At 42.6% G+C, this 17,710-nt stretch overlaps 1 pseudogene across 1 annotated transcript; it reads right to left on the bottom strand.

Annotated features, from left to right (window-relative positions):
- Positions 1–13,458: 13,458 nt before the first annotated feature.
- On the bottom strand, positions 13,459–14,937 carry LOC311134746 (cyclin-dependent kinase 5 activator 1-like; annotated as a pseudogene). Its single transcript has 2 exons — positions 14,867–14,937; positions 13,459–14,429 (listed from the first exon to the last, which is right to left on the bottom strand). The product of its transcript is annotated as a cyclin-dependent kinase 5 activator 1-like (transcript).
- Between the last annotated feature and the right edge of the window lie 2,773 nt (positions 14,938–17,710).

Here is a 17,710-nt window from a genome sequence, read left to right as displayed (position 1 = left end):
ACACCTATTGATTATTTTATGTTGACCGCTTCCTTCTGGTGTGCAGTTTTCTGTTCAGCATACCTGGTATGAAATGTTTTTGTGTTTCCTTCTGTTGTTCTGTCACTGTGGAGATACACACATACACAGTTTATGAGAGTTTATGGGTTGCCTCATTCTAGTTCTGCCTGGTAAAAAAAGTATAAAGGTTTGGAAATGTGTGTTACTTGTGCTTATTTTTTTTATTATTATTATTTTATTTGATAAGTACTTGAATTTACCGGAATTATTTTAATTTAAGCTATTTTGTAATTCATTTTAATTTATTTTATTGTTGGATGAACTATAATTTGCCTAAAGATGATTATTTTGTATTTTTGTCTGTCTGATTGTTGTATCGTATCGGAAGATTATGCCTTTGTTAAATGTTTTTCATGACGAAATGGAATGTTGGTTATGTTAGTATAATGTAACATATAATAGACAGGAAGTGTATTGTAAACTGGCCAGCAGAGGGAGCCATCTTGTTGCATTGGTTATAAATAGGGGTACACGAAGAAGATAGGTCAGAGCAGACATCAGAATTGGACGACACTACTGCTCTCCGGACAATGCGTGTCTGTAAACTCATGCTGAAGCTTGTGATCTGAATAAACCTTATGATCAATGTTCAGTATGAGCAGACTTCTTTTGTTGACAGCATAATGATCACCATTCATCATATACGACATAATGGCGCCCAACGTGGGGCCTGGGTTTGCGTCTCTTCCTTGTTTCAGTCAACCGCCGGCCTAACTCTCTCTGAAGCATGGAGAAAGGGTGAGTGTCCTTATCGCTTCGGAGTTTGTTAGATTGGATATGACTTGTGTACATTGAGGGGATGTTCCATTATGACCCGGCCTCGGTGGTGTTGTTGCTGGTCAACTAGATTCGGCTAAAATTTATCCCAGGGGAAACGGCAGATAATTGGGAGTTTTTAGAGCATGAAACGGTAGGATTTAAGTATTGAACGTGTATAATTCATTGGTAACGGGTGACAATGGGTTAGTAGAGAATAAAGGTTGGAAGACGTCTGCACCATTAGGGCACCGGGGGATCTGGAAAAGCCCTCGAATCGAGGCGATTCATAGGAATGGGCCATAAAATCCTTGCAACGCGTTATGTGGTGTATGGTTAATTCAGGGAATTATTAAGCTGGATGGATTATATGTATGTTATATACTCATCGTATGGTTGACGAACTATAATGCTTGGGGTAACCTCTCTATGATTATCCAGAACTTACGGCAACACAAAGTTAGAAGGAGATATTATTGATAATCATGGAAAATGATTGGGCCACGGTGCAGGGTGTTCATTGGTATAGCTAGTAGGCCACAGTTGGCTAGAGGCTGAAGCTAAGGCTTGATTGTTTCAGGCCACGTGGTACATCGTTGCTCAGGCTAATCTTTGTAAGGCTAAAGTGTGAATCATGCTATGGTGTACCTTAGGCTAAGCTAAAGGCTAATGCTACAGGTTAATTGTGTTGTGTGCTACATGCTAACGGATATCCTTAGAGATTCCGTTGCGACGGGTGAAAGTCTCTTAAACTTGTTTATGTGTTTGTAAGTCAGGTTATATGTTTTGTGAGCGCTGGTAAATGTTGTTTGATTATAAGGGGGAAATGGGAAGTTACAGCTGGCTGTTATTCTTTCTGTTTGGGGAGAGAGAAGAGAGAATCTTTCTTCCACGGTGAAAAGGTATTTTTGAATGGTTGTGCGCATGCGTTTAATGTTGCGACACTACACTACAGAAAGGGGGAGTTTATGACACGAGATTAGGACACGCTTTGGTTTACGGCACTAAATCTACGACATGCGGTCGACGAAACAAAATGGTGGCGTTAGTAAATGCATGAAGATGCGTTTAATTTTAAAATGATATTTGCGCATGCGTGGGATTCTGCAAAACAACACATGGGGGCTGTAGGGAGACGGAGAAACACACAGACAGAGAGATTTTAGCACGAGTATTCTAGGTTAAAGATTGGTTAAAGATGAAACTTGTTTTGTAGCCTATTGAATTTATAAATTAGATATATGGTAGCGGATTATAATACATTTAATTAAATAATTAAATAACGGATTAAAATAAAATAAAAAGGTTTTTGGGCGATCTATAATTAGTCCTGAGTTAAAGTCTTAGAGCGAATGTAAAACGGACGAATATTGAATGTGGATAACTTGGTTAATTGCATAAACTGCTGAAATCGTGTGTGTTTCTATGTTTTTGTGAAATATGAGAGGAACATGGAACGGCGAGACGAGAGAGAGAGAGAAGGGGCTGACTGTGTGCGTCACGAACAAGGTGTGACGAGGCAGACGAGAGGATCGGATCAGGCTAGTACACAAACTCGTCCTAACAGAATATGTGATGTTATGACGAGTTTACATGGGCTTGGCAAATACTATTTCATTAAAAATTGCATTTTGGAAGCTCTGTATCACTGGGGTTTAATTACAGATGTGTTGGGAATCCAGGATGGATTGAGGATTCTTCTGTAAATTTATGATAATTAGAGCTATAGAGCAAGGGGGTTTATGGGGATTGTAGTATTGAAGGGTTAGAGGCTTTGTTTAGGGGTATTTTAGTCTGAAGATGACTAACTTGCATTTACTGGCAGTTGATGGGCTGTGGTAATATACTCAACACTAATGGATAAGGTGGTGACATAGGATATAGGAATAAAAATTGGTTTTAATTATTCAGGATTTTTAATTGACTTATTTGGATTTATTTGGAGTTGTTAGGTTATATTAAGAATTACAGGGGGAAGCCTATATAACTTAAATAGTCTAAAATAGGATAGTTCACAATAAAGGAATATAAAGGGCTTGGTATAGGGGAAAATTGATTAAAATAGTCATTTTTTAATCAAAGTAATCAAAGTCAGAAACAACGATGAAGATGAATTCAGAAGACGGAAGAAAACCGAGATGTCTGGGAACTTAAGGAGAAGAGGATGATGATGATGAGAGGTCATGGGTGGAGGTGACTCTGTGATCAGAAGGAAGTGGCAAGAGAGGAAAGAAGGATACTGGAGATTTGATCTCTGATGAAAGTTGAACGCAGAAGGAGACAAGATATTCGAGTTCTGATGAAGAAAAGTAAGAAGATGATGGAAGATGATATTTCAAGAACAGAACTTAGAAGATAACCTTTTAAAGAATACTGATAGGTTCACAACGAGAAGAACCGGACGAAGAAAACTCTATCAAATACAACTTATAACTGGTGGTGGAGAAGACGAAAAGAAGTGTTGGTTATGAAGAATCAGAGTGAATCAAATCAACAATCACTGTTACAGCTTTAACTGAACAATATCAAAGGCAATTGTACCAGCCAAGGGGGGACCAGATGTTCCATATCGACTGTCAGTGTCTGGACAGACACAGAATTGGAGAAGAAGAAACAGAGGAAGATCAACGAGCAAGTGAAGATCACCGGTGCTTCAGGTGAACACTAAATATTCTAGAGTGCCGAGAATATCCGGAAGGGGTGCATTGCTGAGAGCCTTGATTAGAGAAGAAGAGAAAATAGCTAACAGTTGAAACCACCGGCCATTAGAAGTGATAGGGAATAGGGGAAAACTTATTTGTGTTCAGCCTAAAGAGGTTAAACATCTCACTAATTGATAACGAATTAGGATAGGGATTTGAGGTAGTAAAACGGTTAATTACTCTTAAAGTACTAATATTAGAAGATACTGTTATTTTAGTGTTGGGAAGAGAATTGAATTGTACAATAAGATGTCCACTAGACGACTGTTAGACAATCTGTCTGGGAAAAAACTTAATAGGGGTGACTGTTATTTTGGGTTACATTCTTACACTAAGAGATTTGAGGTTAGGCTAAAAGGTGTTTAGTCGGTTTTGCCAAGTCTGTGTGTAATGAGTCAGAAGCAGGTGGGGAACTTTCCCAATCACATATTCTAAAATTTGGTGGTAAGAGATTTTGTCAATAAGTCAGGGGAAAAGGTTTTAAATGTTATGAGAGAAAAGATTAGATTTAAAATAGGTTAGGAGAACTAGGGGTGAAGGAACTCTGAGACAGTAAGCTAAGTTTAAAGTTAGTAGTAAGACAGAGAGAGAACAGTGAGGAAGAACATTTTAAAGTTTAGTGGGAAGATATGGTAGGAGTTTAAATCGGTTAGGAGCAGATGCATTGAGAAAGTATGTGTTGCTGAATGATTTGAGGGTGATTGAGTATCTATGTTTACAGTTTCCAGCAGGGAAATCAATGTCATTATAGGTGTATTTTGTGTAATCAAAAGTTTAAAGTTTAGAGGTAGAACTGAAGGGGGAAAAAGTGACACTAGTGGGGATGGATGGAAGTACAAGGAAGGAGTTCAAAGTCTTGGGGGAAAACTAGGAGTAAATAAGGACATTAACACTTCAGTCTATTAGAACAACAGGGAGAAGTAATTTAACTCTTTCAACATTGATAGTTATTAAAGTCATAAATATAGCGCATTTGATTAAGGGTCCAGCATCAATTATAGGGGGAAAATACTGTTATGAGGGGTAGGAGAATAATAATTATAATATGCCATTTAGGATGATGACGTTTCTTTCACAGAGAGCGAGAGAGAGAGATAATTAGGGAGGATAAGTATGGTTAGCAGGATCAGAAGTAGGAGCTGTTGCACCTACTCAAATAAGGGATTATTTTGCGTAAGGTTACAGATAAAGATCAGGGAGAATATGTGTATTTATCTAGTGAAAGCATAGAAATTTGTTCCGGTTAGGAATTATTGGTTAAAGGGCTATGTAATTCATAAAGTAACGCTTATAATGGAAGATTTGAAGTCTGTAAAAGTTTTTAGTCATTGAGGGAGTTCAGGAGGAGTAGAACTGAATGGACAGTAGTCACTCCAACAGTAGATAAGACACAGAGGATAATGGGAATGGGAACTTGTGCACTAGAAGTAATTAGGGTGGATACAGCAGCTAAATCAACTACTTTAAGGGTAACTTTGGAAGGGATTAATGATACGATGGTAATAGCAAATGTAGGAAGGATGACAACAACTTTTCTGAAATTAAAGAGGTAGCAAGAGGGACTCAGGAGGTTATGGTACGAATGGGGTTAAAATAGAGCAGATAGAAACAATATAGATTAATCTGAAATGGAGAATAGAGATTCATCATGGAAGCTGCAGTATGGGGTCTTTTGATTTTGATGACAGAGGGGGGGGGCATCTGATCAGTGCTGCTCGTTCCTCTGTTGTGAAAATTAGAGATAGATTAACTCATTCTGTAGGGTCAGTGAGGAATCTTGAGGGTCCATGTCTGTTGAGAATTCCATCCAAAACGTGTTGGACGGTTGCGCAGCCTCTAGCGGGTCTGGGTCAGGATTATGCTTTGTCATGACTGTGGTATCGGCAACAGTCATTGACCGATAAAATAATGTAGTTGTCAGAACAGTAGGGTTTAAGTGTTCTTGGGTAAATGAATTACCCTATGGGAATTGTTAGATGGAAAGGAAAATCAGATAACAACGGAACCCTGAAGTATTCAGGTGAAATATTGAGGGCTAAAAGTTGTGTTTGTTCTAATAAAACATATGAGGTAAGGGGTATGTTTATGGAAAGATCAGATTGGGATGTTAGATGATAACTTTGGATAAGCATGACCTTAAGGGTAGTAATGACAAATAATAGGTTACTTTTTATATATCAGGTAGTAAGAAGAGCAGGACTTTGATGGTTAAAAGATTAGCTTTTGACTGACAATGTGACTATGGGAATGTTAGAGGATAAGGGGAAATTATGATAGAGTATATTCTTACCCTATGGGGATAGGATGTTGTTACAGGTCAACGTTGAAGCTTCCATATGAGGTTTTACCATTATAAGAGGGATAGCATTGGACACAGCTAAATCTAGGGTTAAAAGGGTGACATTACATTTACATTTTAGTCATTTAGCAGACACATGGCGACATGTCATAGTCTTCAAGCCTATCATTGAAGAATAAGTTTAAGGGAGAAGGGGGGACTTCATTCATGGTATGGTGTAACATTTGGGAAGATAATATTGATAAATATTAGTGTATTACTGTGAGTCCAGATAGTTCAGATAATATCACTGGGGTTATGGATGCATTGTAAGGGATGCATTTGAAAGGATTTGGTTGCAAGATCAATTAGGCCAGTAGGGGCAGTGATGGGTCAGATTCTAGTTTAAGCTTTGATAACACTGTGTGATGTTTGTACTGACTTTTGAGAAAGTTATGAGATTGAGATAGGTTGGAGAAGTGGTGCCTGGAGACAACACTCAGATGCCGGTGTGGACTGTTCCTGATCTGGATAAAGATGGACAAGTGGAACTGAGGGATAAATATCATTTTGGATTATTTGAGGATTTTTCAAATTGTTTTTTCAATATTAGTATAATTTTTAGTATGATTTATGAATCAAAGGGGGGAATGGATAATGTGATTCATGCATCATTTATGTATCATTTTTTAAATTCTTAGGTGAAATGGAGGTTTAATTTGAAAGTGTTTTTTGGGAAAGATACTGTTTGGTCGGTTATTTTCTTGTCATTCCAGAAGCATGTGGGAGAACATGTGGAGATTGGAATACTCAAACAAAGACAATATGAAGGGACAATATGACTGGAGGAGATGAAACAAGGATGGTGTGGCTGATTCCATCATCAACAAGTCCATTGGAAGAGGACACTACAGGGAGAGGAAGTGTAGTGGACTACATTCCAGTGTCTGCAATGAAATATAGACATATTTGATGTGTAATACATAATTGTGTCATATTCTTAGGTATTGATTTTAGTAGAATGATGTTTGATGTTATTGAATGCAGATGAGGATCTTAGATGCTTTTGTTTATTTCGATGGGGTTAGGGACAGAAGGTCTAGGAAGGGAGAGATTCATTGTACGATTCGATGGGTGGACCAGCCGTACAATGGATATTTATGGATAGGATTTTGTTTACATGTGTATTTAATGGCATCATAGTTTCAAATGCATTTACATGAGTTATGAGGTTATCTGGAGTACCGACGGTGGTTGCCTGGGGCAGAGGGACCGTGAGATAATTTTACTGTCTTGATTGATATGGATGGATGGCTGCTGGACAGTTTTTCGCTCTCACACTCCATAGAGATTTATTCATAATTCATAGTAATGTGTTCATACTTCATAAACAGTTGTTCATATGTCATAGTAATGTATTTACACTCCATAGAGATTTCTTCATGGGTCATAGTAATGTATTCACACTTCATAAACAGGTATTTCATAGAAAGGTATTTACACTCTAGAGGAGAATGTTTTTGGGTTTAAGGTTAAGAATATTCAATGAGATAAATGGTTAATAGTCATAATCTTATTCTGTTTGTTTTCGAGACGTTTATTTCGTCTCGAAAGGGGGGAATATCGTATCGGAAGATTATGCCTTTGTTAAATGTTTTTCATGACGAAATGGAATGTTGGTTATGTTAGTATAATGTAACATATAATAGACAGGAAGTGTATTGTAAACTGGCCAGCAGAGGGAGCCATCTTGTTGCATTGGTTATAAATAGGGGTACACGAAGAAGATAGGTCAGAGCAGACATCAGAATTGGACGACACTACTGCTCTCCGGACAATGCGTGTCTGTAAACTCATGCTGAAGCTTGTGATCTGAATAAACCTTATGATCAATGTTCAGTATGAGCAGACTTCTTTTGTTGACAGCATAATGATCACCATTCATCATATACGACAGTTGCCTTGTGTTAAAAAATAAACTCAAGTAACTCATTTACATTACATTTACATTTTAGTCATTTAGCAGACGCTCTTATCCAGAGCGACTTACAGGAGCAATTAGGGTTAAGTGCCTTGCTCAAGGGCACATTTACGTCATTTAGCAGACGCTCTTATCCAGAGCGACTCATAAATTGGTGCATTCACCCTATAGCCAGTGGGATAACCACTTTACAATTTATTTTTTATTTTTTTGGGGGGGGGTAGAAGGATTACTTTATCCTATCCCAGGTATTCCTTAAAGAGGTGGGGTTTCAAATGTCTCCGGAAGGTGGTGAGTGACTCCGCTGTCCTGGCGTCGTGAGGGAGCTTGTTCCACCATTGAGGTGCCAGAGCAGCGAACAGTTTTGACTGGGCTGAGTGGGAACTATGCTTCCGCAGAGGAAGGGGAGCCAGCAGGCCAGAGGTGGATGAACGCAATGCCCTCATTTGGGTGTAGGGACTGATCAGAGCCCAAAGGTACAGAGGTGCCGTTCCCCTCACTGCTCCATAGGCAAGCACCATGGTCTTGTAACGGATGCGAGCTTCAACTGGAAGCCAGTGGAGTGTGCGTAGGAGGGGGGTGACGTGAGAGAACTTGGGAAGGTTGAACACCAGACGGGCTGCGGCATTCTGGATGAGTTGTAGGGGTTTAATGGCACAGGCAGGGAGGCCAGCCAACAGCGAGTTGCAGTAATCCAGACGGGAGATGACAAGTGCCTGGATTAGGACCTGTGCCGCTTCCTGTGTAAGGCAGGGTCGTACTCTCCGAATGTTGTAGAGCATGAACCTGCAGGAGCGGGTCACCGCCTTGATGTTAGCGGAGAACGACAGGGTGTTGTCCAGGGTCACGCCAAGGCTCTTCGCACTCTGGGAGGAGGACACAACGGAGTTGTCAACCGTGATGGCGAGATCATGGAACGGGCAGTCCTTCCCCGGGAGGAAGAGCAGCTCCGTCTTGCCAGGGTTCAGCTTGAGGTGGTGATCCGTCATCCATACTGATATGTCTGCCAGACATGCAGAGATGCGATTCGCCACCTGGTTATCAGAAGGGGGAAAGGAGAAGATTAGTTGTGCATCGTCAGCGTAGCAATGATAGGAGAGGCCATGTGAGGATATGACAGAGCCAAGTAACTTGGTGTATAGGGAGAAAAGGAGAGGGCCTAGAACTGAGCCCTGGGGGACACCAGTGGTGAGAGCACGTGGTGCGGAGACAGCTTCTCGCCACGCCACTTGGTAGGATCGACCGGTCAGGTAGGACGCAATCCAGGAGTGAGCCGCGCCGGAGATGCCCAGCTCGGAGAGGGTGGAGAGGAGGATCTGATGGTTCACAGTATCAAAGGCAGCAGACAGGTCTAGAAGGACAAGAGCAGAGGAGAGAGAGTTAGCTTTAGCAGTGCGGAGAGCCTCCGTGACACAGAGAAGAGCAGTCTCAGTTGAATGACCAGTCCTGAAACCTGACTGGTTTGGATCAAGAAGGTCATTCTGAGAGAGATAGCAAGAGAGTTGGCTAAAGACGGCACGCTCAATAGTTTTGGAGAGAAAAGAAAGAAGGGATACTGGTCTGTAGTTGTTGACATCAGTGGGATCGAGTGTTGGTTTTTTGAGAAGGGGAGCAACTCTCGCTCTCTTGAAGACGGAAGGGACATGGCCAGCGGTCAAGGATGAGTTGATCAGCGAGGTGAGGTAGGGGAGAAGGTCACCGGAGATGGTCTTAGCAGGAGGAAATAGGGCGGCAGGTAGCTTAGTGGGTAAGAGCGTTGTGCCAGTAACCGAAAGGTCGCTAGTTCTAATCCCCGAGCCGACTAGGTGAAAAATCTGTCGATGTGCCCTTGAGCAAGGCACTTAACCCTAATTGCTCTTGTAAGTCGGTCTGGATAAGAGCGTCTGCTAAATGACTAAAATGTAAATGTAAAATGAAATCAACACTGCTCATAATTCTTCACTATTATCCCCTACAGTCCTCACACACAGGGGCGTGTATACGTTTGGCTTCAATTAAAAAAGAAAATGACATAACAGAAACAAAATAGTGTTTGTGTGTTCTCCTAGTCACTGTCGTCGTCAGACCAGCCCAGGTCCATCATGTTCATGTCCAGCGTCGCGGTGTTGGCGGCCATATTGATTTTGGTTCCCTGTCGTAGGCTGCAGGTCTTAGAAGAGTTCTGATTGGATGTTGTCCGCATGCTCACCTGTACCCCCGACTTCACCCCCTGACCTCTGACCCCTAACTCACTCCTGACCTTATGACTTATGACCCCAACATTAGCCATGTCACCCCTGACCCCTACCACCCCCATGTTCATATTCATATCCATGTCCCCTATCCTCTCTATCCCCCCAATATCATCCAGAGAGTGCATATCCCCAAACCCAACCATACTCCCCCCACTCAGCTCCCTAAACATTGACTGCATCCTCCCTCCCTCCACACTCCCCCCCTCCACCACCCTCTCCTCCTTCGTTACCTCCCTCCATCCCTCTTGTCTCCCAGTCTCCCCCCATCCCCTCTCCTCCCTCTCTGTCTCCCCATCTACCTCTCCAATCCCACCCTGGAACCCCTTTAGCATGATTTGTAGCCTCCCCCCTTCCCCTAGCTCCAGCCGACCCCCTTCTATCCCTCCCTCCGTCCCCCTCTCCTTCACTCTCTCCCCCCAGGTTACCTCTATCCCTCCATCCCCATCCTCCTCCCCAAGACTGATTGAGAAGCCCCTAATCATGGACTGGAACCCACCTATCCCCCTGTCTATCCCTCCCTCCATCCCCCTCTCCCTCCGTTGCTGAGGTCTCTGATGAGGCAGGATATCTTGGCGCTGTTTGACTCCTGAGACTGAGAACGGAAGAACGACTCCGAGCTGATGCCTGATGCTATGGGGGAGAAGAACTGAAAGAGAAAAAGAGATGGGGGGGGGGGGGGGGGGGCAGTTGAACACAACCCAGATGTCATCATTAACCACACTATAAATGTGTTGTTACTCTAGGGATGCGGGGCTTTGACTCCATACAACATGACTGTTTCTAATATCTAAATCTCAAATAAGGTTGTAAAACAAATAGAAAATGTTTATGAATGAAGCATCAGGGTCTTTGAAACCCGGCAAATATGTAGGCTACTCACAGGGGTGACATTGGACCTCTCCATCAATCTCTCCTCCCACAGTCTCAGTCTTCTCTCCCTCTCCTCTTCTCTCCCTCTCCTCTTCGCTCCTTCCATCCCCATCTTTTATATGTCCCTGGCAAATTATAATGACGATCAATCTCCCTCCACATACCCTCCCCTCGCTCTCGCGCACTCTCTTTCTGTCTGTAGGAACTTTGTGGAGGAGAAGTTGGGGGTGAAGTATACAGAGGGGAGGAAGACAGAGTTTGCTAAGTCCTTCAGAGAGAGTGGACCTGCCTCGCCTGTATTCTTCATCCTGTCTCCTGGAGTAGACCCTCTGTAAGACGTGGAGTCACTGGGTAACACTAAGACAACTAATTGTGTAATGTAAAGATCACTGTAAATCTGCATGAATATGACACACACACACACACTGAGAAAATATTGTTTCCATGGTAACAGGCAGGAAGTTGGGGTTCACCATAGACCTGGGGAAACTCCACAATGTGTCTTTGGTTCAGGGTCATGAGGCTGTGGCTGAGGTCGCCATGGAGATGGCTGCTAAGGAGGGACACTGGGTCATTTCACAGGTATGGCTATCCTGCTATATACTGTACATAAAACATAATTCATTAATTCATCATTGCATCCATCCATCCTTCCATCCATTCATTGTTTCATTAATCAATTTATTAGTTTGTTCGCACTTACATTTGTTCATCCATCCATCCATTCATCCATTCATCCATCCATCCATCCATCCATCCATCCATCCATTCATTCATTCATTCATTCATTCATCTCTGTCAGAATATATACCTGGTGGCTTGCTGGCTGGGGTCGTTGGAGAAGCTTCTGGAACGCTGCTGTGAGGGCAGTCACCAGGACTACAGAGTGTTTATGAGTGCTGAGCCTGCCCCCACACCACAGGAGCACATCATCCCTCAGGTACAGACACACACACATACACACACATGCATTTATAATAACACGGTGTGTTTTCCTAATTTAAAAGTGTGTTTGTTCTCCTCTCCTCACTCAGGGCATCCTGGAGAATGCCATCAAGATCACCAACGAGCCTCCCACTGGCATGCATGCCAACCTTCATGCTGCTCTGGACAACTTCGACCAGGTACAGGAATGTGTGTATTAATGTCTGTCTGTCCACTGGTGTTAGGGATGGGCAATTGAAATTATTGTTCAAAATAATCTCATCAAATGTTTGATTCACACTTTATAATAATGTCCAGTAATAGATCATTTCTAAGGCTATTATAAACAGTTCTCACTATTTACTAATTGCTGTTTCTACATTTGCAAATGTTAGTAAGCTATACATAGTTATTTATACATTTTCAAATGAATTATTGGATAATTTATTAGATGTTTAATATAGACCCTTATAAAACATTTACTAATCATTAGTAAAGTACAGTGGTGTAAAGTAACTAAGTAAAAATACTTTGAAGTACTACTTTGAGGTATCTGTACTTTACTTGAGTTTTTATATTTTTTACAACTTTTACTTCATCTTGACTACATTCTGAAATAAAAGATGTGCTCGTTACATTTCTAATGCTCAGGCAGGACAGCAAAACGGTCAAATTCATGTACTTATTAAGAAAAATGCATCCCTACTGCCTCTGATCTGGTTTGTAAAATATTGTTGAACTGTGTCCCTGGATTCCCATAAATAAATAAAAATAAAGGCAATTAGCATAATATAAGGAATTTGATATATAGCCTTTGCTTTCACTTTTGATACTTAAGTACATTTAAAACCAGATACTTTTAGACTTTTACTGAAGTAGTATTTTACTGGGTGACTTTCACTTTTACTTGAGTCATTTTCTTTACTTTTACTCAAGTTTTACTGAATTGGGTACTTTTTCCACCACTGGTAAAGTATTATCTCCACCAAGATCTCAAAATGACATGGAAAATATCAGTTGTAAAATAATAAGGACACAACACTGGATGTTTAAGAGAATATAATAGCATTTTATTCCAAAACAGTCACACTGTTCGTTCAAGTTCATCAGAACCAATGGTCCTCAAACGAACCCCTGTCCCCCAGAACTGTCCAGTCCTGTGCTTACTGTGGGGGAACATGGGTGTTCACTTCACAGTCTAAAGCGGCAGGGTTGCAGCTTGTCTGTTCAACCATAATCTGAGCACTAGCCCACTCACACAAGGGTGCCTCCTTCCCTCCCGTGGTAGAAAGTGCACATCTCACACAGTCAGAACAGTAGGCTGGTAGGCTGCAGCCTGTGTGATGTGAGCACTAGCACAGTCACTCGTGTGCCTCCAATCCTCCCGTGGTAGGCAGTGCACACGTCAGACAGTCAGCTGGTACAGTAGATAGTAAGCTACAGCCTCAGTCCTCTACACATTCATACCTACCGATTTGTGTTCTCTTTCAAGCCAAATTAACCCTCATATTAACCCTTAAAATCTATAAATCATATTTTCCCATCAAAGCTCACCCTCTACCCATTCACTGAACCAATCCTCTTCCCTCCCATTTTGAAATGTCAGGCTATAGTAGGCCCCTCCCCTCCCCTGGCCCCTCTACCCTAGGTCCCTCACTGAGTGCTGTACACACCGCTGAGCAGGCGGCTCTTCATCTCCTCCTTCTGGCTCTCGTTCTTCAGGTCAGCAAACATCTGGGAGAAGAAGTTAGGGTCTGTGTTCATCTGGAGCATCTTACCACTCATCAGCTTGGTGATGGACATGCAGCGGATCCAGAAGGTCTGCCTGCAGGTCTCCACCAGGAAGGGTCTCAGGGGGTAGGAGATCTGGTTGCCCACGTAGGAGCAGGTCGTGTAGAGGCAGGTAAGCAGCACGGCATGCAGCTCATGCAAGGTGGCCACCTCGGAGGAGACCGCCTCGCGGCACAGCATGTAGAGGAAGACCACCATGGCCGGGTTAATGCAGCTCTGGTTCTGATAGCAGTTGTCCAGCAGATAACGGTCAACCACCCGCAGCCACAGCGCCGGGTCCATGAAAGACATGTCCTGGATCAGGTAGCAGCGCCGGCACAGGAACTCACCCAGGCAGCGCAGCAGCTCGCCGGTTGTAGCGTGGACCATCACCAGCCTCTTGGGCGTGTCGAGGTCCTGGGCGATAACCGTCTGGGGCGTGTCGGGGGCCGTGTTGGAGTTGGTCAAGGGGGCCTTCTCGACCGACGAGGCGGCGTTGTTGGAGCTGTTGGCAATGGCTGGAGTGCTCTGGTACTGGGTGGACAGCTTGTCACAGGATTGAGACTTCTCCAGGGTGAAGGTGGACAAGTTGGAGGAGGACTGGGACTTCTCCAGGTTCTCGTTACTCAGATGGGCGATGTTGTTTTGGTTGATGTTCTCGTGGGCCTGCACCTTCTTGGAGCCCTTCTTCTTCACAATCCGCCTCCATGGCGAGTAGCGCTTCAGGGTCTTGTCTTTGCCGCTCTTACGGGTCTGGATTTAAAGAAGTGGCCCACCGTGTCCGGCCCATCTTTGAAGTGGACTGCCTTCTCGCGGAGTGAGATAGACATTGCAGATCCCATGGTCAATAGTGCCTGTGGAAAAGAAAATGCTTCAATATTAGCAAAATGAAATGCATGGCATCAGTTCAGTAGGCCTACCTAGCTCAGCTCTGGGTGTCTCCCAGATGGCAACCTATTCCCTATGTAGTGCACTGCTTTTTACCAAGGCCTATAGGAGTCTGGTCAAAGTAGTTCAATATATAGGAAATAGGGTTCCATGTGGGACATAATCTAAATCAAAGAGTATTAAGCATAGACATTAGGGTTATGTGTTCATAAACATGAGCAATATAATATTTCAAAGCAAAACAAAAATATTACTCACTGATTTCAAGTTGATATGTGAAAAATTGTAAAGATAATTCAATATTAGGGCTAGGTACCTGTGAGAGGAGGGGATAGGGCTAGGTACCTGTGAGAGGAGGGGATAGGGCTAGGTACCTGTGAGAGGAGGGGATAGGGCTAGGTACCTGTGAGAGGAGGGGAAAGGCGTGGGAGTGCGTGTGCTGTAGGCGGTTCTGGCGCTGGTGCACATGCTGGGTCCTCCACTACAGCTGAATCTGACGCTGCGGCCAAGAGAGGTCACCTCTCCTGCCTCATTACTTCCTGATCCAGAAGAGCTTGGCGAATCAGAGAGCTCTATCTGCATGGTGAGGTCAAGGGCGGGAACAACCACAGTGGATGTAGACTCCATCACCCATGCTACAATATCCATGCACTTGGCACTAAACTCATGTCTGCTCATCTGCAATGTTAAAAGACCATACAGAGTTAGTTTGTTAAAGGGGCTGCACTGATATAAAACGGGACATAAAATGGACATTACCTCTATGATTTTAGATTACGTTATGGATGGACATTACCTCTATGATTTTAGATTACGTTATGGATGGACATTACCTCTATTATCTTAGATTACGTTATGGATGGACATTACCTCTATTATCTTAGACTAAGTTATGGATGGACCTCTATGGAACTAGGCCACACCCAGACATCCCTGATTGGTTATTTGGTCCGTTGAGTCCTTTGTATTGGCCCGAGACTATGGGAGACTCTCAATCTCCTCGCCTCCTTCTCAAAACCCATTGGATGAGAAGGTCAGAAGGGCGGGACCTCTGGCTTTCTCATCCAATGGGTTTTGAGAAGAGAGGACACGAGGAGTATGCAATTGAGATAGGGAACATATCTAGGGGATGCATGGGGAAGCCAAAGAGAAACTTACTCGTCCTTCATGTCCTGCACAAAGGTGTGTAGGTCTGGGTAGCTTCTCTTTCCCCTGCTGAGGGTGAGGCTGGTCTGGGAAGTTTCATCCTTGTGGGTCACGGTAGTGAAGGTCACCACTGCAGCCTGATGGCGACAACAGAAAGCAGAGTTAGGCTGTAATTCAATTTTGCGTCATTAAAACACAAAATATCTCAATGAAATGTCATACATGTAATAGAAAAATACATCAAATACATCAACTTGTCCGAGAGAGATTTACAAGGTTACAAAAACGTCACGCCAGGGTAAGCCTACACGAAATACAGCCCTTATTTTATGTGTTTCTAAAATCGCCTATGGGGAAAATGAATGGTGGAAAAACGATTGGAACCATTTCCCTGTTTGACCGCTAGATTTTATGGGTATTATCACACAACCACTGTGGGACTCTATAGAAGGGTTGGTTGTTAAGCAACAAAACTGGCATGCAACTATGGGGCAAAATAGACAGGGTTTGACTTAGACTGTTGACAACATGTAAACTATATTTAGTCTCTAAATGTTTAATGCAAACATAAATACATTTGAACAATGAACTCGTATCAAATACATTGTTACAGTTGTTGTTGGTTAGCTAGGTAGCGAATTATAGTCATTGCATAGACATGATATCAGTCAAAACACCTCAAAACAAGACATGGTATCAATAACACCATACAACGAGCTGAAACATGCCACAGAGCTACGATTCCCCACATGGCAGCTTGTTGTTAGCTGAGGTTCAGAATCATAACAAGATACACGACTTCCGGCCATCGATGCGCGAGCATCATTTTCGTCAGCCAACCCTTCTATGGCTCCTGGTCAAAAGTAGTACACTAGCCTACATAGGGAATAGGGTGCCATTTTGGACGAATTTATGAAGGTGCTGTCATAACCTTTGACCCCCATTTGACCCTACTGTACCTTTAGCCAACTCTCATGACTCCCCGGCCATATACTTTCTAGTTTGATATTACAGCATGAATAGCACATTATTTCATTTGTTAAACAATATTTAATCCACAGTAATTAATATAATTGAAGATTTAAAAATAAATAACATGTCTACCTTGAACTCTTTATTCTCCATCTCCTTGCAAAATCAGCACATTTCCTTGCCAAAATGAACGCGCATCCAGAGCGAAAACAAACGCAATCCTCCAGCACTAGGGAGGATTAGACTGAACTGCTCCAGCGGTTTTTGATCAGTTTCAACGTTTATCAGTGATGACGTAACAATGCTGTACAGATTTGACGCACTTTCGATCTCGTGCTGATGCAACAATCTGTGTTGTTGAAAGCTCACGTATGGAAATCCTGCGAGCTGTAAACAAATTTAGGCTATTGTTGCCCTTAAAACTGTAATGTTGAGGACGCCATGAAAAATAAAATACATAACCCACACCGTTAGGCCAAGGTACATGCAATATTATAATAATATATATCTCACTGGTCATTCCCAAAGCCAACACCTCCTTTGGCCGCCATTCCTTCCAGTTCTCTGCTGCCAATGACTGGAACGAATTGCAAAAATCTCTGAAGCTGGAGACTCTTATCTCCCTCAATAACTTTAAGCATCAGTTGTCAGAGCACCTTACCGATCACTGCACCTGTACACAGCCCATCTGAAATTAGCCCACCCAACTACCTCATCCCTATATTGTTATTTATTTTGCTCTTTTGGACCCCAGTATCTCTATTTGCACATAATCTCTTGCACATCTAGCATTCCAGTGTTAATACGATTGTAATTATTTTGCACCATAGCCTATTTATTGCCTTACCTCCATAACTTGCTACATTTGCACACACTGTATATATATTTTCTGTTGTATTTTTGACTTTATGTTTTTTACCCCATATGTAACTGTGTTGTTTTTATTGCACTGCTTTGCTTTATCTTGGCCAGGTCGCAGTTGTAAATGAGAACCTGTTCTCAGCTGGCTTACCTGGTTAAATAAAGGTTAAATAAAAATAAATAAATAAAAAATATTAATCACTTTGCCAATAGACTTCTTGTTCCTTGTTGTATGTAGCCTTTCTTTTGGGATTAGCACCACTGTCAC

The sequence above is a fragment of the Coregonus lavaretus genome (assembly GCF_964263955.1).
Source record: "Coregonus lavaretus genome assembly, chromosome: 9".
NCBI classification, from domain to species: domain Eukaryota; kingdom Metazoa; phylum Chordata; class Actinopteri; order Salmoniformes; family Salmonidae; genus Coregonus; species Coregonus lavaretus.
The sequence above is the reverse complement of the archived record's forward strand: the minus strand, read 5'-3'. Positions and strand labels throughout refer to the sequence as shown.